The 24,967-nt window shown below is 36.3% G+C and overlaps 1 protein-coding gene across 4 annotated transcripts in view; it reads right to left on the reverse strand.

Annotated features, from left to right (window-relative positions):
- Window positions 1-24,967, reverse strand: part of LOC129771009 (uncharacterized) — a 493,902-nt gene that overhangs the window by 420,256 nt on the left and 48,679 nt on the right. Inside the window, exon 3 of one of the 4 annotated variants that reach the window (XM_055774240.1) lies at window positions 17,827-17,941. The exons of the other annotated variants lie outside the window; for them this stretch is intronic. The gene's annotated coding sequence lies outside the window, so the exon portion shown is untranslated. The remainder of the gene's footprint in view (window positions 1-17,826; window positions 17,942-24,967) is intronic. 4 annotated transcript variants of the gene reach the window in all.

Consider the following 24,967-nt stretch of genomic DNA (forward strand, 5'->3'; position numbering starts at 1 on the left):
TGATTATCGTTAGAGATGAACCAGCCTTTGGCTGAAAATCTCTTTCATAAAGAAAGAAAAAAAAAAATTGATTATCTAATGAAAAATAACATTTTATTAATTGCGATAGAAGCGTAGAAATATTACGTATCAATTGATGCAAACATCTTTTCGATCCAGTAAGAAATGTTCGAGTTATAAGCATTCGGAATCTTTCATTTTTTCCTGCATGTTCTATGTTTAGGTTTTCATTTTACCCTCCATATACTCTGGTTAGACGTAGTCCCCTTTTTAAACGCGTAACAAAAAAACAAGTTGTTGTTACATGGCCAATTTTTATTTCCCATCGTAAATTAAATTGTAAGGAGCACAAACAAACCGATACTTTGATTTCCGATTCACTATTTTTTTCAGATTTTTGTTTGTTGTAACATTAATGATAGTTATAACTACACAATATTGTTTTCCAAACAAAACATCGTAGAAGCTGCATACGTAACGTGATCTACAAATATCATTCAAATATCTGCAGTGAAATTTTTCCGAAATGCTGTGGCTCGGGAACTACAGTTTACCTTTCCCTGCTAAATTCAATTTTTGTGGGCTTTTCATTTTCTATGACTATGACTTTCTATGCCGGAATCCATTTATATAATTCTACAATTTAGTTTTATATAATTTTATTAACCAATTCTTCCAACGGAAACCACTTGCATCAAGTAATAGTAATAGTAATAGTAATAGTAATAGTAATAGTAATAGTAATAGTAATAGTAATAGTAATATTAATAGTAATATGAAAGTAAAATAACTATTAAATACCGATAGATTATTAGTAATAACAAGCTATGTCGGTTCAGGGCCCTCATTGACCATCTTTGTGTTATTACAGGATAACTACGTCCACGCAACGATTATCAGCGATGGAGATCGATCCACGGTCGAAATTAAGATCGATTCATCCATACAACTGCTCTGCTCTGCAAGACACATCGGGCTGCTGTTCTATAAATAACTCAACAATGATCAATCAACTGTCTCCGCTGTCCGGTGGTCTAACTGGATAATGGAAGAACAGAAAGAATTCTCTTACGCCTAAATGGCTACTGTGTAAATGTGTACCAAATGTAATGGTATAGAAGGAATACTGGCGAATGGCAACTGTGTAATGTGCTAATTATAGATATATGATAACCATGTGACATGTACACGATTAAAATTCGGCTCTGTTACAGCTAAAATGCTAATGAGCCTTGAATAAATAAATGGGTTAAAATTTAAAAAAATAAAGCTATGTCGGTAACACCGGCTGAGTGTATCCTATGGCTTACCTTCCCTACTAACACATCCCTGAATTCCCGTGACTTTTCTGAGAGGTCGTAGAGTTCTCTGCATCTCTTTGAAGTAAATGTTGAACTAACATTCCTTCTCTTTTCCTTAGCAGTTGCAAGGACGTGGCCAGGACAATTCCTAACTGTTGGAGAAAACATGTCTTCATCTAAGAGATATTACTAATCATCAGCAACGGATGGAGGCTAGTTTTTAACATAACAGTTCTGAATTCGTACCACCTACGATATTGTGCAACTTGCTCAATGCTAATGCTAATGCTAGTGCTTTTCATTTTCTATGACTTTTATGCTTATTTTAAAAAAATGCCTTCAATGTTGATACATCTGATACTTTTATACAGCCATTCCATGGCAAACTGGTATAGTGGTTCTCAGATTTTCGTTAAAAGTGGTAGTTTTGTTCTTTATCGCAAAACATCAGACCCGTATTTTCTTATTTTTTCAGTATGGTGACGATTCCTATTTTAGGGTTGTCCAAAAAATCAACTTTTATTTCTTTTTCCAAAAATGTCTCCTTTAAAAAATTCATAACTTTTGAATTACTAGACCGATTCAAATGATCGACATATCAAATTAAAGCCAAATCCCTGGTCTTTTTTGAAAAAAATAGAATACATGCAGACAATTGGAATGCTGCACTCATTATTATTGATTGTATTCGTTTTTTATTGTTTTCATAGTTTCGGAACCAAAGGCGCTATATTTCTTTATATTTTGTTCTGGAAAGCTGAGGATTTTTCACATAACATATGTTGAAACCAGAGAGGTGTTTTTTTTTTGTTTTTGAGTTATGATTTTTCAAAGTTAACCGATGGTTCGAAAAATCATTTTTTTCCTCTTTTTTTAAACACAAATTTCAAAACTTTTGATCTACTGGACCGATTAAGATGGTCGACACATAAAATTATAGCCAATGTAATGATATTAGAATTGCGGAAAAAAAAAGATTTTGGTTTCGTAATTATTTATTGTATTAGTTTTTTATAGTTTACATGGTTCCGGGAACAAGGATGCTATATTTTTTAATATTTTTTCTAAAAAGCTGAGATTTTTTTACATAACATATCCAAAAATCAGAGATGTGTTATTTTTCGTTTTCAAGTTTTGATTTTTCAAAGTTAACATCTTTTCAGTCTTCGTTCAATATTTCTATGCGACTAGACTGAATGTATGCGACTAGAATTCAATTAATTGGCAAATGTATCATTTTTTCAAAAAAGGCTAGCTAATTGGCTTTAATTTGATGTATCAATCATCTAAAAAGTGGTTCAAAAATAATAAATTTTTGAACAAAGTCATTTTTGGAAGAAAAAAAAAGTGAAAAAAGATTTTTTGGGCCATCGGTTAACTTTGAAAAATTATAACTCAAAAACGTAAAAAAAGCCTCTCTGGTTTCGACATATGTTATGTGAAAAATCCTCAGCTTTTCAGAAAAAATATAAAAAATATAGCGCCTTTGGTCCCGAGACTATCAAAACAATCAAAAACCAACACAATCAATAACAATAATAACCAGAGAATTCGAATTTTCTGCAGGTATAATATAAAAAGCCCAGATGATTGGCCTTAATTTGATATGTCGATCATTTGAATCGGTCTAGTAGTTCAAAAGGTATGAATTTTTGAAATAGGTTATTTTTGGAAAAATAGGAAAAAGTTGATTTCTCGGACAACCCTAAAATGGAAATGGCCCCCCTACTGAAAAATTAAAAAAATACGCGTCTAATATTTTGCGATGAAGAACCAAACTACCATATTGGTTTCGCATGGAACGGCTGTATATGAGGGGCTCAGAAGGAAAGGGGTGTAAGTGATTCGATCGATTTCTCTTCATCAACTTTTTCTTCAGGTAATAACTCAACTGCAAAAACGTCCCAATTTGAATTTGCTAGAGAATCCAATAGATGAGGTTCTGACCTATCTTCCACATTGTCAAAAGAATGGTGAGAATGTGTTTGCAGCTAAGTTATGACCAGAAGATAGGGTCGATGTAGAGAAATCGATGATGTCACTCACACCCCTTTCATTTTGAGCTCCTCATATAGAACAAGTGATAAATTGGAGAAGAAGAAAAAAACATTCGTTTTCTCACAGATCGATTGGAACCGATTTAATCAGTGACGCCATTTAGTAAAGATCCGTAAAGATTGATCTTTTCCTGAAAATCGCTTAATCCTACTGCCGAATTAGAGAACACGTTTTTTATGAAATAATGTTAAAGTTAGTTACTATTTTCGCTGTGAACGAATTTTGATGATTTTGTTACATGTGCTGTACATTACGATTTTTCACTCCAAATATGGTTCAAATTGACAAAAACTAAACGCATTCCCATTTTCTCACATACCGTTTTGTCTCAAATTCTGAACACTTAAGCTTTCGTGGCTATTAAACAGCGTCTTATTACTCAAAATAGTACTGTTTCGCAAAACTGATTTAATTTTTCTTTACAATAAAGCCTTTTTGTTCAATTGATTACAATAAATTTGATTATACATACATATTCATGGTAAAAAACTAAAAATATGTTCAATTACATTTGTCTCAAATTCCGAACAGCAAAAATGCAATTTTATAAAATCATAACTTTTGAACTTCTGGACGGATTTAGATGATCGATATATCAAATTAATTCCAATTATCAAGTATTTTTTTGGAAAATATTATACTCGCAAAACAGTTGAATTTTGTTTCCGTAATTATTGATTGCATTTATTTTTTATAGTTTACATGGTTTCGGGACCAAGGGCGCTCTTTTTTATGTTTTTTCTTGAAAGCTGTTGTTTTTTACATTAGATATCCAAAAATCATAAATATGATTTTTATCGTTTTTGAGTTATAATTGTAAAAAGTTATGGTCCAAAAATGAAATTTTCCTTTTTTTTCCATGAATGACTTTTTTCAAGAAAGAAGAAGCTTTCAAGAAAAAATATCGAAAATATAGCTCCCTTAGCTCCAAAACTATGTAAACTTTTAGAAAACAAATACAATCAACAATGACGAAAACTTGGCGAAATTGGCTATACATCAAAAAGTACGCTACGCAAGACGATTCTGTTGCTTCCGTTTGAAAAATGAGAAAAAAATATTTTTTTTTTGTACAGTCGAACCCCGATTATCCGCGGAACAGTCTGGCTAGCTCACCGCGAATAACCCAATAAAGGACTAAAAATGAGTTCCAAACTCAAAAAAAAAAATATTTCAGCATGAAAACTATGTTTTATCAATACAGAAATCATTAAACTATCCATCTATAAGGCCGTGTACACCAGTGGCCAAATTATGTGAAAGCCATGACCAAAACAAAGGTACATGGGCCTATCATTCACTGACAAATTCGGGTAAGGCCTACAGATTTACAATGGAACTCGCTGTCGCGAATAATCCGCATCGCGAATCATCCCGGTTGATCGGGGTTCCACTGTATTTTATATGAAACATCTAAATTGGGAGACTCAAGTAACATTTTGAGAGTAGAAAACTTAAAAGCTGGTGGTTTGTAAATTGTTATTAATTTCATCCTAAAAAAAAAAGAATAATAAACTTGATTGTTTCAATAAATTAATTTGAAGCTCTCTAAACGCTCTATATGTTCTTCGACATCTAAATCCTATATTTCCTAGAATCTTCAAAAACCACAATTTCTAATTGTTACTCCATTGTGTTTATGATAACCAATTAACTTTAACCTTAACTCTGAAATATTATTTTTTTTTATCTTGAAAAAAGTCATATATGAAATACTTTCCACTGTACTTGGAATATTATTTCAATATTTTTCTTAACCAAAGACTTCTTAAGGTATCTGAGAATACTACAATTTTTTCAGGGCTGTTAAAAATGTGCGATATTGATTTGGGAGTATAAAACTTCAGACGGAGTTAAACGACGAGCAAAACACTAACACAAACAGTATGAGTCATAAGTGAAATAGATGCACTATGACCAAGTTATGCTGTGAACGATGCGTCGCAGGAATAAGAACATAAAAAAATGTACTCAGAAAAACAAAGTAAGTATGTATCTTCTTTCTTCGCATGCAATTCAAAACAACAACTAGCAACACTGTAATAAAATTAAGCACCAACAGCTACTCATTAAACCGAATGTTGTTGTTTGTTTTCCTGCCTTCCAAATTAAGTCACTCAAACCACTAATACAGTCGACTCAAAGCATTGTATCAACAATTTCCAACTAGATTTTCGGTTACTGGTTGGTCACATTGGTTCTCAACACGTTCGTCGCTCCGTCGCCCAGATATGGATAGCACATTCCACGTTCAAATTGAATGGTATTCTTAAAATAAATTTGATAGAATAGGCACCTGAATGTATCTATAGGATATGTAGAGAAATCATAAAATCATAACCGTATTATTATAATATTCATACTATACTTTTTATTAATTTATAGTACGAATGGTTTGTACCCCCGTTTTTTTTTGCGAAATCCATATAGGGTAAATGATCTTGGTTTGTCCAGTCGAAAATATGATCATGGTTTGCCCACTTTTTTTGAATGCTCTAATTCAGCGCTCCTGTGTCAAATAAGGCCTTCGAATGATTCGAAACATATAAATGAAATTGCCTTTTACATGATTTATTGTAGTTTGATAGTATATTTTTACGAAATCACATGTTTTAAAGGATTATAAAATACACCTTCTATTTGTGTCAATGCGCCCCTCATTCGAGCTAACTTTTAGTCGATCACCAGATGATTATTTGGCACGTATTCAGACCTTTTCTGGATTACAACACTTATAAATATTGTAAACATCATGCTTGCTCACCATTTGTATCGGATTTACATAGCTAAACCATTAAATTAACGCATTTTGATGAACTCAATTCTGATCATGAGTTGTCCAAATCAATAATGTTGTTTTGTCCACATGATTTCTATGGCAACCACTTGGCGCGCTGCAGTTTGTTTATGTTTGTTTATGGTGTGCTTCGCGCATAACAGAAGTATGGTTTTTCTGTGTTGATTGTGTTGAGGTGAACACTTCTAAAATGCCCAAGAAAAGGCAATATTCTGAAGAAAGCCTAAATTATTAATGAATCAATATGATGACAGTAAACTCAAGCAATGATAAATGCAACATCTAATTGTGAATTCGAATGTTTTCATTCAAAAATGGAGATTTCTAAAACCGGACAAATCATGATCATTTTTTTGGGCAAACCATGATCAGAGGTGGTCAAACCATGATCATAATTCTTCTTTAAGGAAAATCGTCAAAAAACATAAAAATTTGAATAATTTCAACACCTTATGGTAGTATTAGCAACTAGAGACTTGGGGCTTTTCAACAAACCCAAACTCGTATCGATTATGTGTGATTTTCATGAAGAAAAATCGATTTGCATTTACTAAATAGTTGCGTAAAAACACCCCAAATTGGACAAACCAAGATCATTGACCCTAATACATCTTTGACATGTTTTATTGTTGTCAATTCGTCTTCAAATTAAAAGAATATCTAGCTAGATCATGTAAAAGTTGTCTACAAACTTAGTTTGGTGTTCGTTTAATAGTTTATCTGCGATTTGGGTTCTGAAAGAAACTCAGAAACGTCGCGTTGGGCGACGATTGTGCTAAAGGGGTCCTACCCCAACACCATGATCGGTAAACCCTCCAGGGGCAGAAAAGCTATCGCCCCGTATTGTAGCATGAAAGAAGACCACATCGTTCAGACTGAAATTATGCTTGCAGAAAATAGTAATACAGGCTGAAAACACACGGGGAGGAGCGGGGCGTCATAAAACTAACGGAGAAAAACTAATAAATTCCTACGAGCTTATGAACGGGCTGTATTTCCACATATTCCATCATAACCTTGCCGTGGTTGTGGCGGGTTCCCAATTTTTAGCCCATCTTTTACTCGATGAGGTTTTTCATGAGAGTTGTTTTTTTACTCGTCCTGCCCGATATTTCTCGGTTCGTTTCCATGAACAAATGGGAAAACTTGGTTGTCCTCGTTTCGAAAACTTTCCGAAACGGTGAACATGAATTCATTTCCATTCCTCCAGACTCCCTCGCTGCCCACGCTGGAAAACAACGCCACCGCCGACAAGAACTGCCGAGTCGGCTCTCGATCGGTCAGCAGAAATTTCATTACAACCCATCCCGCCAGCCAGAGGCCATAAAAGTGTCCCGACAGGATCGAGAACCATGAAGAAGGGGGATAGGGTGTATTATCTGTTGTTTTCCATGTCTTTAGCTATCAGACTGGAAAGCATTTCTGTAGCCGAAACGGTGGAGGTGGTTCAGAAATCATAAATTAAATGCAGAAAATTGCTGACCGTTTGTTGGCCTTGTTGATTCGCAGAGTTGTTCAGGCAAAAAAGCTGATTTCGGACGCCAAATTCGTCCTCACCATGAAGGCGTGACGGTCCTTCAAAATACTTGGAACGTCTTGGAGGTTTATGGAGGTGTTCAAATACTTCTCATTAAATCCACGCGCCCGAACTGATTGGAAGTGAGAAATGGTATTTGGTATCAGAAGAGACCGAAATAAACCAACGCTTTTGATGTTCGACTGACGAAAACTTGCAACCAAAAACAGAACGCCTTGCGCAACCATTGATGAAAGCCAATGGTGGAAAATGGCGCAAACTCCTACAATCGAGTGAGTTGACTCTTTCTTCGCAGTAAGGCCCCCATTGATGTTATGCAAATGTGTTTCTTTTGGAAAGCTTTTCCAGGAATGCTTTCCACTCATCGGAAGACATTCCGCGAGACATGAATTTACGATTAGAGGACGCTACAGGGCTTCAATGACAAACTTGGGATGAATTTTTGATTACATCTTTCATTGCAAAGAGAGTGCTCCCAAGGGGGTGGTGTTGTTGGAAAATGCGCCCCATGTCACACTGCGTGAATTTTTTGGGATTCACTTCGTGTCTCAACAGACAAGAATACTTCGAAATACGAAAATTCCGCTCGCTATCACTAACAACAAGCACCTCTCATTTATCAGGTTTCAAATAGGACTTTCATAGAAAAAGGCAAATACTCGCGAATAACGCTGAATCACCTTTTATTCTGGGAGCCAAAATGACTAAACGACTGCCGATTACAGGCAGCAAATTGCTTCCCAGTCAGTGCTCTCCGTTTTCTGTCGCTGATTGGATGGGAGAAAATGATAATTATATCTATTCTGGATGTCCGCTGGCGCTGCTGGTGCTCCCAGCGACGGAATGAAACCGTTCGCCACCTCATTATCGCTGCTTTTGTCAGCTTCCTGTCGAAGGAGGGGAAACGAAAAAAAAAATAACAGCTCCATTGATCGCGTAACATAATAGCGAAATAATTGGCAAAAGTGATGCCAGATCGATGGTGAATTTATTTGTGCTTGAAATTATTTGAAATTATTCAATCAGACCGGACTAAGCAACAAAATAGGAAAAAAATGTGTTAATAGTAGTAAACAGTCAAGAATTTCTTCACCTACATTCTACATTTATCAGATCATAACTATGTTGCCAACAGCCAGGTTTAAGGCATTAATTTATTTTGACTGATCAGCGAAAACTGATAACAGTATACAGTCAGAGTGAACCAAGTGCATACGACCATAGCGATTAGAGAACGAATATTGGATTTATCCGCATCAGAAAATTCTTCCCTTTGGCCTTCAGTTAAAGTAACTCGTATTAAAACACAATGTATATGCTTTTCAAATAATTCATAGTTATGGAAAATTTGCTCGAATATTGTATTATATTTTGTTCAGACAGAGTGAACCAAGTGCTAGAGAGTGAAAAATTGTAATTACTAAATTTTTCTTCGCGAATTCAAATCCAACCATGGTCTTTCATTGACTGCAGGTGCTCTGTTTGAAAATTTCGCTAACCCGTTTGTCGTTGAAACATTTTTTTAGAATTGTACTTGAAAATACATACTAATCGATTATTTTTGGTAAAAAAAATACTGTTTCAAGCCATAAAACCGGTATGTTTTATTTCGTAGGTTAAGTGGGAGAAATTCTACTGAATAAATGATATATGATATATCATAGTTCATTCATTGTGGACCAAGTCACTGAATAATATACTTTTGTTCAGTCAGAGTGGACCAAGTACACATAGCCAGTCGTAAAACCCTCTTTATTGACCATAAATAGGTTCTTTTTAGTCATAATACCATTATACGACCTTGCTAAAGAGTAGCGAAAAGCTGTACAAAAACAAGTGGGGAGAATAATTGGAAGTTACTAAAACTGCACAGCTTCAAACTTTGAGTTCGTTTAACTCGAAATCATAATTATGTTACTTAGTCCAGTCCGACTGAACACCGACCATTTGTAATGGCTGTTTTCCTAGACGTATAGAACTGTAAGTTGGCAACACCCTTGGTATGTCCGAATTTTTTACAGCTTCCATGTGTTTTGTATTAAGTTGTGAGTTAAAGGATGTGAAAAATGGAGCGTAACGAAGAGAAAATTCGGTGCATTTCACAGTAATTATTTCATAAAGGCGAAAATGTCAGCTAACCCTCTGAAATTGTGGAAGATGTTTATGGTCGCGATACTGTGATTGGTCTTCATATCGTTGGTGTTAATTTGAAAAAAAAACCTAATGATAACGTCGGTCGATGAATGTTACAAACAGTATAAGACACTGAGAAAAAAAACATTTTGAATTATCAATAAAAATCAATAAGAGTGTGCCGTCACAGTTCAACCATGGCGTCGGGTTAAAAGCCAAACGAAGTTGAAGAAATGGAATATTGTTGGAGCCATTTTTTTGGGGGGCCTCTCTTTTTCGGTCTGAATTGATATGGGGTAAGGGTGGTAAAGACGGACACCTTAAGTAAAAATTGTTTTTTTTCGTGAATTTCAAAAAAAATATAGCTATCTCACCACAAATCGATAGTCTAGGTCTCTTTTTATGATAAAACTAGCTGACCCGGCAAACTTCGTCCCGCCCAAAATTTGTTTTTTGTTATCAATACCTTCAAACATTCACGTTTTCTTACTATGAGCAAGTTCATGGGTCCAATCGCAGAACTGTTCATTGAATTTACCTTTTACTATAAAATTCCTAGTATTTCTAACAAAACTCATCATCAAAAACAAAAATCTTGAACGAGAATTGTGTCTGAAAATAATCTGATATTATAATATCAGATTATTTTCAGACACAATTCTCGTTCAAGATTTTTCAACCACTTGCGAATAACATGTTTCTCCGATATATGGAATAAATGTTTTATACAGAAAATATGATAGAATAAAGACAGCCCTAAATCAGACAATTCCCTTCTCGAGTTCTGCTCTTATCAACACATCAGGCCTTTTTTTTTGGTATAGATAGAAGAAGATATAGGAGTGCGTTTCATCACATTAAAATCTATTTCCAGTTACGAACAAAGATCAATTTCGCTAGCGCAAACATCAAATGGAGTAACAGCACTTGTCACTATGTAATTGTAGAACATATGGGAATTTAATTTTCCAAATTTTCCCTTTTCCCGATTTCCAAAAATTTTCAATTGTCACGTTTGGTTGAAATATTTTGACGTAGGACTACGTCTAACCGGAAGATATAGGGGGTGAAATGGAAATCTAGGCACTGAACAAGTAGAAAAAAATGCAAGATTTGGAACGCTTATAACTCGAGCATTTCTCAATAGATCGCAAAGGTTTTTGCATCAATTGATAGGAAATATATCTACGCATCTATCATAACGAATAACATTTCATTTTTCTTGAGATAAATAATTCAATAATTGTGAAATATCAAGCATTGTCCAAATGCACTATGTGCCCATTTTTGATTGGTCCATTTTGTGCTCCTCAAATCGTACCGACCAAAACGGGCAACCAGAGCAGCAGCGAAATAGAATGAAGCACGATTGGAAAGGAAAAAGAAAAAAATGAGGGAAACATTGGTCGCAGTCTCACACATGCGTAATTCTCGAGCCAGCCAGTCAGCTTAAAAATCCCCTCTCCGCTGCCGTAACGATCATTCTCATCCGAACCGTACACCACATCGTTTCGCATCACATCATATCAGCAATCCAACGCAAGCAGCCATGGTTGGATATGGCAAAGGAGGAAAAGTGAAGGGAAAGGCAAAATCCCGCTCGAACCGTGGTGGTCTGCAATTTCCCGTAGGTGTATCCGCCAATTGCACCGGAAAAGGTAGCTAGGTCGAGCGCGTTAGTACCTGTGTACCAGTCCACCTAGCCGGCGTTATATAGTTTCGGCCGCCGGAGTGATCGAGTTAGCTGGCAAAGCTGCTCGCGACGATAAGAAAACCTGCATTCGGAACATAACACATTCGGTTCGGTGGACATCAAGACAACAGGCAGTTGCAGCGAATGGCGAGTGGCAAACGCAATCGCAAAACGGCATCAGGTAGCAGAAGAAACAAGTTTGTTCTTTATACAAACTGCTTTGGTGGCAAATCCAGAACAAGGCGGCATCGAGGGCGTTCGAAATGGTTTTTTTCAAAACCACGAGTACTAAGTTTTCTAAATTGGAACCATTCCATAAAACAAGGCGCTTTTCAGGGCCATTAAACCTTCCAAAAAAGAGTTTAGGAAATAAAGTTCAATGCTTTCTAAAACATTATCCAAAATAATAATAAAACACAAATTGATGTTTTCATAATTTGTTTGCCAGGATTTGATGAGTATGAGAATTTGGCAGTTGTTCTGAGCTTATTGATAGTTGGGGACTTTCCTGATTATTCAATTTTCACCAATTCTTAAATTGTTTCCAGATTGAAAGTACAGTAATCTACAATTAGTTCGACATTTAGCTAATTGGACGGACATGTAATGTGACTTATTTAGTTGGACATTTTTGTAAACATAGAGATCCAAATTATGATCCCACATTGAAAGTCGACACTGTACCACTGTCATCGCAAATGTTCAATTACAGGTTAAAATTACCTCCAATCCGGCACTGAGTGGTGGTAATGCGACGTGCCATTGAATGTAATTTACTGTAAAATATGTCACAAGCTGGATGGGAAGAAATTTTCCAACTGTGAAAGCTGTGGCGAGTGACAACAAATCGCTAAACAGGAAGGTTTAGCCGAACAAGATGGGAATATCGAGTGATAACAAAAACACAACACCAAAGGTTCTTTTCAGAACCATTAACATATTCATAAAGAGTAAACAGTAAACTAATCCATTTTTCAGGTAGATAGGTAGGTATTCACGTAGGTGAAGAAAATAAAACAATATATTTAAAATATATATTTAACAAAAGCTGTCCCCTTTGCATAGTCCTACGTCACTCCGGTTATGTCCCCGACATTACCCACCCGTCTTTTTAGTTGAAATATGTATAATATTTTTATGGGGCCCCCTCTCCATTCCAGAGGAGGGAGGGGTGTCATATCATTATAGAAACATTTCTTATACCCAAAAACCCTCACATCCAAAATTGTACTTGATTAGTTCTCGAGTTATGCAGAAATTTGTGTTTCATTTGTATGACAGCCCACCCTTAGAAAGCGGGAGGAGTGTCATATTCCACATTTGGTTTCATTTGGTAAATCTCGAGTAATGCAGAAATTTGTGTTTCATTTGTATGGCAGGCCCCCCTTAGAGAGGGGGGTGGAGAGTCTAACCATCATAGAAACATTTTTTGTACCCTAAAACCTTCATATGGTTCCATTTACTTGATTAGTTCTCGAGTTATGCAGAAATTTATGTTTCACATTACGACAGAAACACCCCCCCCCCCCCCTTTCGGAAAAGAAAAGGAGTATTGAACCACCTTAGAAATGTTTTTTGCCCCCTAAAACCTCCACATGCCAAATTTGGTTCAGTTTGTTTGATTAGTTATTGAAAGATGCAGAAATGTATGCTTCATTTGTATGGTAGTCCCCCCCCTCCCCCTCAGAGAGCCGGGAGAAATCTCTATTCACCCCTAATACATTCGCATGACAAATTTGGCTCCATTTGCTTGATTAATTTCCGAATTATGCGGAAATTTGTCTTTCATTTGTATGGTAGCTCCCCCTTAGAGAGGGGGGTGGGATGTCTTACCACCGTAAAAACATTTTTTGCACCCTAAAACCTCCACATGCCTAATTTGGTTTCATTTTTCTTGATTAATTCTCGAGTTATGCAGAAATTTGTGTTTATTTGTATGGTTTTATTATCGCTCTGGAAATTTTCCAATGCGAGAAAAAGGTGATAATCGTTTGGTGCCAGGTCCGAACTATATGGTGGATGCATCTCAATCAATCTCTCGGAGTTGTGTGGCCTTACGTTTTCCTGATGGAATACAACACCTCTTCTATTGGCCAATTCTGGACGTTTCTGGTCAATCGCTAGCTTCAAACGGTCCATTTGTTGACAGTAGATATCATAATTTAGTGTATTGCACTAAAAAAATTTAAAAAAATAATTTTAAAAAAAATAAAAAAATTGAAAAAAATGAATAAAACAAATTTTGAAAATAAATTAAATTAGAAGTATTTTACTTTTGCAGTATCGGAACCAAAAACATCAATCACAATTTCAGCGGCCTGGTTTGTATTTTCGCATTTATAAAATGAAAAGTGTAAAATGTACATAATTTTCTCTTTGTTGACCTCAATTGTTAACACCTTGTAACTCTCAACTGAATGAAACAAAAAAAACCAAAGATTTTTTTTAGTGTGAAATGCGACCTTAACAACGAGCCTAAACATGAAATTGTATGATCAATATTACGCGAGAAATTGATCACTAAAGCCAGACAACGAGAAAATAATGGATAATTTTTTCCCAACCTCATTTTTTTTTATCCCATTTATTTATTTAAGGCTCATTAGCATTTTAGCTGTAACAGAGCCGAATTTTAATCGTGTACATGTCATATTGTTATCATATCTATAATTAGCACATTACACAGTTGCCATTCGCCAGTATTCCTTCTATACCATTACATATGGTACATTCACACAGTAGCCATTTAGGCGTAAGAGTATTCTTTCTGTTCTTCCATTATCCAGTTAGACCACCGGACAGCGGAGACAGTTGATTGATCATCGTTGAGTTATTTATAGAACAGCAGCCCGATGTGTCTTGCAGAGCAGATCAGTTGTATGGATGAATCGATCTTATTCCGACCGTGGATCGATCTCCATTGCTGATGATTGTTGCGTGGACGTAGCTATTCTGTAACAACACAAAGATGGTCAATGAGTGTCCTGAGTTTTGAACTCACGATCGATCGCTTACTAAGCGAACGCGCAACCAATGTGGCTACGGAGACCCCCTTCCTAACCTCATGTTATACATGAATTTGAAATAATACATTGAACTGAAAATTGAAAGCTTACCCGAGAATCAAATTTGATTGCAATGATGAAACCAATCCTAATTTTAAATTAATTTCATGATGAATTTATGACATTTTTGCACCAATCCATTTGGGCACTCCATAACAATTTGCTACATTGAAGAAAATAATATATATCATGTAACTAACTATTGAACACTTGAATTGAATCATTTCCTGAAGGATTTATGAGTTTTTTGTGTCAACCGATCAGGGTACACCATAACGATCCATTATAATGAATAATATAATATCTTCTGTGAACTAACAATCAAACAACAACAAAAAATTTCAAGCAATGGAAAACACGCGTTCTAAATGATCGATTTGCGAAAGCAATCTTTGCTCTAACGTCCAGTACATCCGCACTCTATAGAAACTAGAATACGGGATTGTATAATGAAAAATTAAACATGATTTTGATGTCCGAATAGACTGCTTCGAAATATAAAAGAAGGAAGCATTCGTGGATTTCATCATTGCGCTCTGGTAGTCCGACTGAGAAGGTCATGCCTTCGCCCCTAAAGAGCTTACAAATAGAGAGTTTTCAAATAAAGAGTTTACAGATAGAATTTTCAAAAAAATTGTTGGAGGCGATCTGGCGTAGTGATAACATCCATGCCTCTTCACGCTCAGGGTCACGAGTTCAATTCTCACTCCCGACATTAGTCCAAAAATGGAAGTAAAAGTGACGAACCAGCCAAAATGTGTTGAAGGTACTATAATTCAGGGTCTTTCAAACTAAACGCTCACGCAAAATATCGAATAGTTTATTATAAACAGATTTTTTCGCTCCGTCGATGGTAACACTGCATTCCCCACTTCGGGACGATAATATTCGGCTACTCGTTCAGTCTGATCGGATGGTTTTCAGTGTCAAGATGTACAATTGACAAGTACGTGTATTTTTAGTGGAATCATATTAATCGAGCAACCGAGCAACCTTAATGAAACTTTGTCCTGTTATGATAAGAATTTCAATATTTATCGTCGTCGATTACTTCCTGAGAGGGTACGTGAAGGACCGTTGCTATGTTAATAAGTCAAAAAAAAATTGGAGGAACTTAAAGAAGAAATAACTCGGATTTTCAACAGCATCGGAGTTGTAATGTTAGAGTTGTTTGTGAAAAACTTTGTTCACCGTTTATATAAATTTAAAAAAAAATCGGTTCACTTTTGTACAAGTTATTAAAATTTGTTGCGTGAGCGTTTAATCTGAAAGACCCTCTAGAGGTAGAAATTTAAATAAAAGAGTTTACAAATTAGTTATTTGCTTTTTCCGGTGTCTTTAATCATCTCATCGCCTTTTGGTGTTGTACTTTTGATCGGTTTACACTTGGAAAGAAGAAGGAAGACTGTGTCTGTGGCTTTTCAACCGCTGTGGCGGCCGTTGGTGGCTTGGCTGTCAGCGGTGCCCGTTGCTGATGGTGACCAGTACCCCTGGTATTTTCGTTGCTTTTCTTGGATTCCGCTCACTGTGTGGTGATCCCCTATCACTACCTGGAGATCTCTGCTGCCCTATTGCTGGTTGGCGGTGTTTATCAGAGGAACGTACATTCTTTCTTCGGTAAGTGAAATACTTTTCACGTAGGAACTAACGAGGTTAGGACCTCCAGTAAGCTCATTGAGAATCTTTTTATAGACGATTTCTAGACATTCCCCAAATATGTTTCTCAGTGACTGATTTACTACGGTTGCTGATTCCTCAAGTGATGTGATTTTTACTCCTGGTGCTTGTGATGTCAGAGACCCTTATCCGAGCCTTATTCAGGAACTTTTAGTACTTTTTTTCTAGGTGGATTCACAACCTAACTGCTGTGTCGTTTGTCCCCCGCCGTTTTTTTTTGTTACTTTGAGTTTAATGATAACTTTTAAAACCTGCATAATTTAATACACCGTCATTTCTAACAATCCAATCAAGTTGTGGCAACTCTTTTACTTACAATAAGCTCGGTAGGTAATTTAAACATTTCCGAATACTGTTTTCTGAGCGAAATCACAGCCTTTTGGGCTGTGTCTTTTGCAGAATTACATCGTTCGGAGGTACAAATTGAAAAACGAAAATCGATTGTGACATTGTGACAAATTTACATTTTCAAATTTTCAAACATCCAAAATCAGCATGGAACAAATAACTTAACGTGATCCTACTGAGTCACTTGAGCAACTGGGGATAGCTATTTCGAATTTCAAACGGGACTTCTATGTTCGCGATCGATGGATGTTATTTATGTTCCACCCATCTTATGCAATGAAGCTGAAGTGATCGAACTACGTAATCGTCAACTATTAAAGCAAATGAGACACTCAACTCTAATGAGGATGTATTGCTGTTTGCGGATTACAGTTGCGCTGGTCTTTTTTGGAAATTGAATACAAACAACATATATTTACTTTGAACGGTCTCTACCAAATTAATCCAGTGCTCAATCATAATGGCTAATAAGCTCTTGGTTCTCATACTTGTCAATCATAGTGCCTTATTAGCTTGCTCAGTGACTACAGCGTTTGACGTGTTGTGCAATATAGACCCACATTATCCGCCCGTCATGATAAGATTTGATAAGCCTATCGGTGCTTTATTTTACGATGAATTTGATCCAAATGCTGCAATTTTCAATCCCGATCGGACCTTTTTGACGAACTTCAGTGATGCTGATGATGCAGTTGATAGCTTCACCGTTACAATTCGAGGTAACATCATTAACATCATCAGCGGGCGTAATTTCCGTATGAGATTTTTCCACACTTGCCTAAAAATGTGATTTTCATGAACCTAAAACACATATTCGATATGGAATAGTTATTTTCTCATTCATAATTTTCATGTTAAATGTGTTCTCATTCCACCTGAAAATCTATTATTGCGATCGTCCCTTTCCAAACTCGTGATACGGAGCTCAATGTCATCAACGCGAATTTACTTTCCATCTCCCAAACATTTGACATAAACTACAGGTGAGCTAGAAGTTTTGTGTCGTACCCGAAAATTACTCACACATATAAAATAGCAAGCAGTGTTGTGTTTGGAAACTCTGAATATATATTGAATTTTGTTGATATAAACACGTTTTTCTGTATTTAATTACACAAAATCGAACTCGGAGACAAAGTGAATTAAAATTTTGGTTAAAATTCCTCGCAAATTGCACGCTTTTTACTTATACTAACACGAGGAACTTAATAGCATACCTGGTAACTGTCAAAGTTCGTTGTACAACTCAACCAGTGTTGCGGTGATTTTGCTCCGTTCGGTTTATTCTGCCTGTGTTTACTTCGGATTTAATTGAACATTTTTAAATGGAAGCTGAAAAATTAATTGAATGCGTAAGGAATTACAATTTTCTTTTTGACCAAGAAGATAAAGATTATTCTAATGCGAATAACAAGAAACGAGCATGGAAAGTAATTGGAGAAGCAGTAAATCGACCAGGTAGGTTTTGTTGTTTATAAATATAATATAACGTTTATTAGTCAGTAATATTTCCAATATATTAGGCTGTCAAAAAAGTCCTGCGGTATTTTTTTTGAATTTTCATTTGTTCATAAAATTAGTTACAATCATCTGTTTTAAGTCAAATATGCGCCGTTTTGTTCGATGACTTGTTCCCAACGAGATGCCAACTTCATAATACCCCTGTTATAGAAGCTCGCTTCCTTATTGGCAAAAAACTCGGATAGCCAATTTTCACAGGCCTCTTTTGTGGCTAACTTCTGACTACCTAGCTCGTTCGCCATGGACAAAAACAGGTGGTAGTCACTTGGTGCAAGGTCCGGACTATACGGCGGATGCAAAAGAACCTCCCATCCGAGCTCCCGGAGCTTCTGGCGCGTCACCAAAGAAGTGTGTGGCCTGGCGTTTACCTGATGGAAGACAATGCGGCCTCTGTTTATCAAAGATGGCCTCTTCTTCATGAGTGCTACCTTCAAGCGGTCCAGTTGTTGGCAGTACAGGTCCGAATTGAGCGTTTGGCCATAGGGAAGCAGCTCATAATAGATTATTCCTTGACAATCTCACCAAACACACAGCAGAACCTTCCTGGCCGTTAATGAGGGCTTGGCCACCGTCTGAGACGCTTCAGCGGGCTTCGACCACGACCGTTTGCGCTTCACGTTGTCGTAAGTGACCCACTTTTCATCGCCAGTCACCATCCCGCTTCAGAAACGGGTCGATTTTGTTGCGATTCAGCAGCGATTCACATGCGTCGATACGGTCAAAGATGTTTTTTGCGTCAACGTGTGTGGCACCCATACAACGTGCTTCTTTGTGAATCCAAGCTTCTTCAAATGGTTAATAACGGTTTGATGACTTATCCCCAGCTCTTGGCCGACTGCTACGGCTGCTACTATGCCGGTCTTTCTCGGCTAATTCAGCGATTTTGTCGCAATTTTTGACAACAGGCCTCCCGGAGCGTGGCGCATCTTCGACGACCTCTACACCAGAACGAAAACGTTGAAACCATCGTTGTGCGGTGGAAATGGAAACTGTATCGGGTCCATAAACTGCACAAATTTTATTGGCAACTTGAGATGCATTTTTGGCTTTGTCATAGTAGTACTGTAAAATATGTCGGATTTTCTCTTTATTTTGCTCCATATTTGCGACACTATAACTCACGAACGAATTAACCAAACAAAACAAAACTGTCAAGAACTATATTATAGCGCGCAAAAATACCTTTCCAACAAGCTATAGTATGACTCGATACAATGAATACAACTAGAACTACGCGCTTACAACGACACCTCGCGGAAATACCGCAGGACTTTTTTGACAGCCTAATATTTCAATTGTTGTGTGATGCTACATTATTGAAGTGTTTTTGCTGCTATTCCTGTGTCCAATCTAAACGACCGTTATCACTACAGAAAAAATCTTTAAAAGAGTCCCTCACGTTAAAAGCTTCCTGAATGCTATTGACGAATTTACGTTGGATTTACAACCAAATGGCGCAGCGAGTAAAATGAGGATGTTTTGTTTTTTTGGTATGAAATTCGTTCAAATTTTCTAGAAAAATCAGAATTTATCTTCAAATTTCCCGGTTTCATGTATTCTTTCCACGCTGAAAAGGTTAGAAAATCATCATTTTACAATGTGCTATGTATATTACGTGGAATGGCTTGTTATAAGTATTGTCACTTTATTTTTTTTCAACTAAGTAAACGATGAATAGGATGTTTTGCGCTAAAAATACTGCAAATATTTCTCGTATCGGCCCCTACATAATCAATGATATCAGCCAATTTGAGATGATATCTATTTCATCGCAATTATCCATAGTATCAATAACCGGTATGCATTATCGAACTTAAAATTTTCCAAGATTATCTATGACTTTGGTCAAATCGCGTGTTGAAACCATCATAAATATACAAAACTCCAACTTTCTTACCACATACTGACGACATGGCTGAAATTAATCTAAATAAAATGAATAATCGCCACCGAATCTTGCTTTTCAGTGCGTAAAATAAACATACACCCTTACTTTTGTGGTTCTGAGCTCTAATGTAGATGTCGCATGAGCTGATTCAGCTTTGCGTAAATTCGTCAATTGCCACCGGTATTGGGAAGATTTGTTAAGTTACAATCTGAAGGTTTAACGGTTGGCAACTGTGATCGATTATTTTTCAATATAAAATTATGTAATATAGATGTAGTAAGAACTATTTTCTGGCGTTCTGGCTTTAGTTGGATTCGTCTGTTATAAATCCTAAACTTTTGTGCGAGAATTCCAAATGCGTTCTCAGACACTCTTCTTGCACGTGAATGTCGATAGTTGTAGTGCCGTTTTTTTGCGTCCTCAAGTTGTGTCCTCGGATATGGTCTTAAGAGGTACGATTTCAAAGGGAAAGCCTCATCCGTCACTATGACGTGGGGTACGTAAACATGCTCTTCCCATTTTCGAGTTGGCAAATATGCCCCCATCACTGTTTTTCTCGTAGGCTCCAACATCAACAGCAATAAATCGATAATTAGCATCCACTAATGCTAGCAACACGATTGTAAATTTTTTTTTTGTAATTAAAATATAAAGAACCACTGTTGGCCGGGGCCACAATGGTGATATGCTTTCCATCAAGTGTCCCGATGCAGTTTGGAAAGTTCCAGGTTTCCCAGAATGAAGCAGCTATGGCACACCATTCATCTTCCGAAGGCACTGGCATGAATTCTGCAAGCAGATTGGCAATGATTACGCTACATACTTCAATCACTATTTTAAAGAAAGTCGTGTCTCCCAAACGGTAGTTATAAGGAATCGGTAGTTCTGAAGGAATCGCCAGTGGCCAAGAACCTGAAAAAATAACATGCATTTCTAATATATATATTAAGCCTTTCCAGGCCAAACCGATATGATGCTTTTCAGATTTTCGTGAAAAGTGATAATTTTGTTCTTTATCGCAAAACATTAGAACCCATTTTTTATTCAATTTTTCCAAAAATGACTTTAAAAATTCATAACATTCGAACTACTGGACCGATTCAAATGATCCACATATCGAAATGAATCGAATGAACTAGTCTTCTATGAAAAAAAAATATTACACTTTCGAAATTACCACTTTTCAATCTGGGAAACCATTATATCGATTTGGCATGGGATGGCTGTATTGCTATGTATCATAAAATTTATAACAAGGTTTATATAGATTTATCGGGCCTTTCGTCATAAAATCGAAATTTCCTAACCATTCGCCATTCGCTGAGTAGTAATAAATAAAGGGTTAAGTTATTTTTTTCTTATTTTCCATTTTTCTCCATCTATTTCATTAATTGTTTGCATCACTTTTTTTCAGCATCTGAATGCAAGAAGCAGTGGTTCAGTCTCAGAGACAGCTTCCGACGAGCGATGAAAAAAAGGAAGGCGGCAGCATGTAGGATGACAAAATGGAAATTTGAAGACGAAATGTCTTTTTTCCTGCCATTTATTAAAAAACGAGAGACTTGTACTTCTGTTGATGTAAATTTGAACGGACACGAACACATGTACTCCTGATATTTTGGATAAAGATGTTTCGATTGTAGAGACGGAAGCACAAATCCCATCAACCATATTGACACCACCGAAACGTAAACGGAATGTTCAAATGAAGAGGAATGCACAACCACAAACAGCTTCGTCAATATTGATGAAGTTTATTCTAGGAAGTAAATCCAAAGAGCAGGCTAATCAACAAAATACTAATCTTGACGATGTGGACCACATATTTCTAGGTTTGGCTGCAACTGTAAAGAAATTATCTCCATACAATCAAGCGATTGCTAAAGCGAAAGTAGTTTCCCCAATATCGGAACTAGAACTTGAAGAGCTACAACAAAAGGAAAAAATTACATTTATCGCAAGGACTTCGTCTTCAATGTCTCCTTCATACGAAGTGGATGAAACCAATGCACCTCGGCGTTTCACGTTTCTTTGTTTTTAAGAGGCTTTAAACTTTGCAGTTCATTCGCCTCCGTGCACCTCGGCGGCAAAATGTAATTTCATTGTCTAATATAGAACAAGATACACTCACTGATCCCTCCAGTTCTAGGCAATTTTATGAAAATTTTGTTCCTTCATCATAAATGGATGTTTGTTAATAATTGTATGATTTTGTTAATGTTTTTGTAATATTGTAGTTATGTGAATTACATATATGTATTGACTCGGCAAATCAGCCAGCCACTGCCCTGACCTTGACGATTTTTCTGAAACCTTGTACATATGGTGATAACTACCCAAGATCGAGGGTCTCCGTAGCCACATTGGTTGCGCGTTCGCTTAGTAAGCGATCGATCGTGGGCTCAAAACTCAGGGCCCTCATTGACCATCTTTGTGTTATTACAGAATAACTACGTCCTCGCAACAATCATCAGCGATGGAGATCGATCCACGGTCGGAATTAGATCGATTCATCCATACAACTGCTCTGCTCTGCAAGACATCGGGCTGCTGTTCTAAAAATAACTCAACAATGATCAATCAACTGTCTCCGCTATCCGGTCTACTTGGATAATGGAAGAACAGAAGAAAAACTCTTACGCCTAATGGCTACTGTGTAAATGTGTACCAGATGCAATGGTATAGAAGGGAATACTCTAACGCCTAAAATGGCAACTGTATAATGTGCTAATTATAGATATGATAAACATGTGACATGTAACACGATTAAAATTCGGCTCTGTTACAGCTAAAATGCTGATGAGCCTAAAATAAACAAAAGGGATAAAAAAAACCCAAGATCAATTTTATTATCAATTTATTACGACGGATTTTTGAATATCAACGTATGCACAATCATTAACCTTTTTTTAAATCGTAGTCCAGTTTTTTAAATCGAAATCCTGAAGTCAGGTCAAAATATGACAAGTTGTTCGGAAATTAACGACCTAATTCGGTTTCGCATCATGTGATTTCACTATGCTGCTGAGCGTTCTAGTACCCTATGACATGCAAGTGCACCACTCGATGTTGTAGGTGAAGGGGTTAATGAACTATTTAGAAAAAAAATTGCAAGGGGTTGTATCTAGAACCCGACCGCATATTTTCGACGTGGAACTACGCAATTATATGATGCAATCCACTTGTTCACCGCTTTGAATATCATTTTAGAATGCATCGTAATTTTTGTAATAGATTATGTTCTTCTTTACAAATAAATTTGATGAACGTCCTTTTACGTTTGATATGGTGTCTAGTACTACCAAGATATGTGAACGGAAGAATTTTCAAACGATCATTGTACTTTACATTTTCCTCTGAAAATATTGCACATCTCATGTTTACGTAGTTCTCGAACCGTGAAAGTTCATTCACCTCTAGTATCTGAAATGATGATTTTCACAGGCTTCTCAGTTTAAAACTACGTTTTAGGGAAACATATTCCGGTCTGCACAACAACAAGTGAGTACAAAAGTACTCAACACCAAAAAATACTCCCTGCTTGCATGTATTTGCAAAGCGGATTCCCCCAGGTACATTAATTTTGAAGTCTGTGTTAGGGAAACACAGCTCAGTGGGAAAAAAATACCCCCGACTTGCATGTGTATTTGCAGAGCAGATTGCCACAGGTACAACGATTTTGGAGTCTGTGTTAGGGAAACCGTAAATCGGGCCAATCAAAATTTGGCGGTTAGGGCGTTCAGTTAACGCTTGACATTTTACAGTAATTCAATTGTTTATCCCATGAAAAATAACATTTTAATAATTGTGATAGACGCGTAGAAATATTTCTTATCATTTGATGCAAACATCTTTCGGATCTGTTAAGAAATGTTCGAGTTATAAGCATTCGAAATACGGGCAGGGTTAGCACACAAATCGGCATAACAAATGTATGGGAAAAAAGTAAAATCTTCAAGTTTTCATGAATTTAAACCGCTTAGAGATTATCAAATTGTAATGTATAGCATACCAAACAAATCTTACAGAATTTCCGATTCGATTGGTATGCAAATCATGATAATTCGTTCACAGTGAAAATAGTTATTAACGTTAACTTGATTTCATTAAAACGTGACCTGTTTTCTGATTTGGCACCCTTCCTGAAAGACGTAGTTCTACGTCAAAAAGCATTATAAATTTTCAACTAAAGACATCTTACTGCTTACTTACTAATTTACAAAACTGAATTTAATATTATTTTTTATGTATTAACACACCCCTCTTTCTGTGTTGTTTAATAAGAATTATAAGAAACCCTTTTGTTCAATCAAAGTTTGTCAAATATGATGAATATAAAATGTATAATGCTGCTGGATGTTCGTATAGGGTTTCGTATAGAAATTTTACGAACAGAATTTTTATTATATAATATTGGTTATATCTCGAGAACGGTAAGTCCTAGGTGTTATAAAAAGTTATAAAAATGTTATCAAAAGATTTTAATCAAGAATCGTATGTAGAATCCATTCTTCTTATTACTTTTCTTGGATGGTTACGATCACACAAAGTAAATTTTTATTTTGGAGAGTCCAATACCGCATTGGAATAGTTTTCTAATACAAATATACAACAAAATATCAAAAGGGGAGTGTATTTCAAGATTTAATGGTTTTGAATTTAAAATTCAGTTTTTGTGTACGATTTTTAACGGTGTATTTTGAATATTAGTAAATTTTTTTTCCAACAACTTTACCGCATATTATTTTTTAATCATAATTATTGTATATTGTATTTTTTTGTTACGACTCGACTATTTTTCGGTTGATTTGGCGATTGCTCATATGTAAGTACATACCGTAAACACACTGCCGGAACGGCCTTTAATCTTTAACTTTAAACTGGTATGGGGAGATCAGAAACTTAGCCGTCACAAACGCCGTAAAAATGCTTCGCGCTTATCACACACT

This window comes from Toxorhynchites rutilus, chromosome 2 (genome assembly GCF_029784135.1).
Source record: "Toxorhynchites rutilus septentrionalis strain SRP chromosome 2, ASM2978413v1, whole genome shotgun sequence".
NCBI lineage: Eukaryota > Metazoa > Arthropoda > Insecta > Diptera > Culicidae > Toxorhynchites > Toxorhynchites rutilus.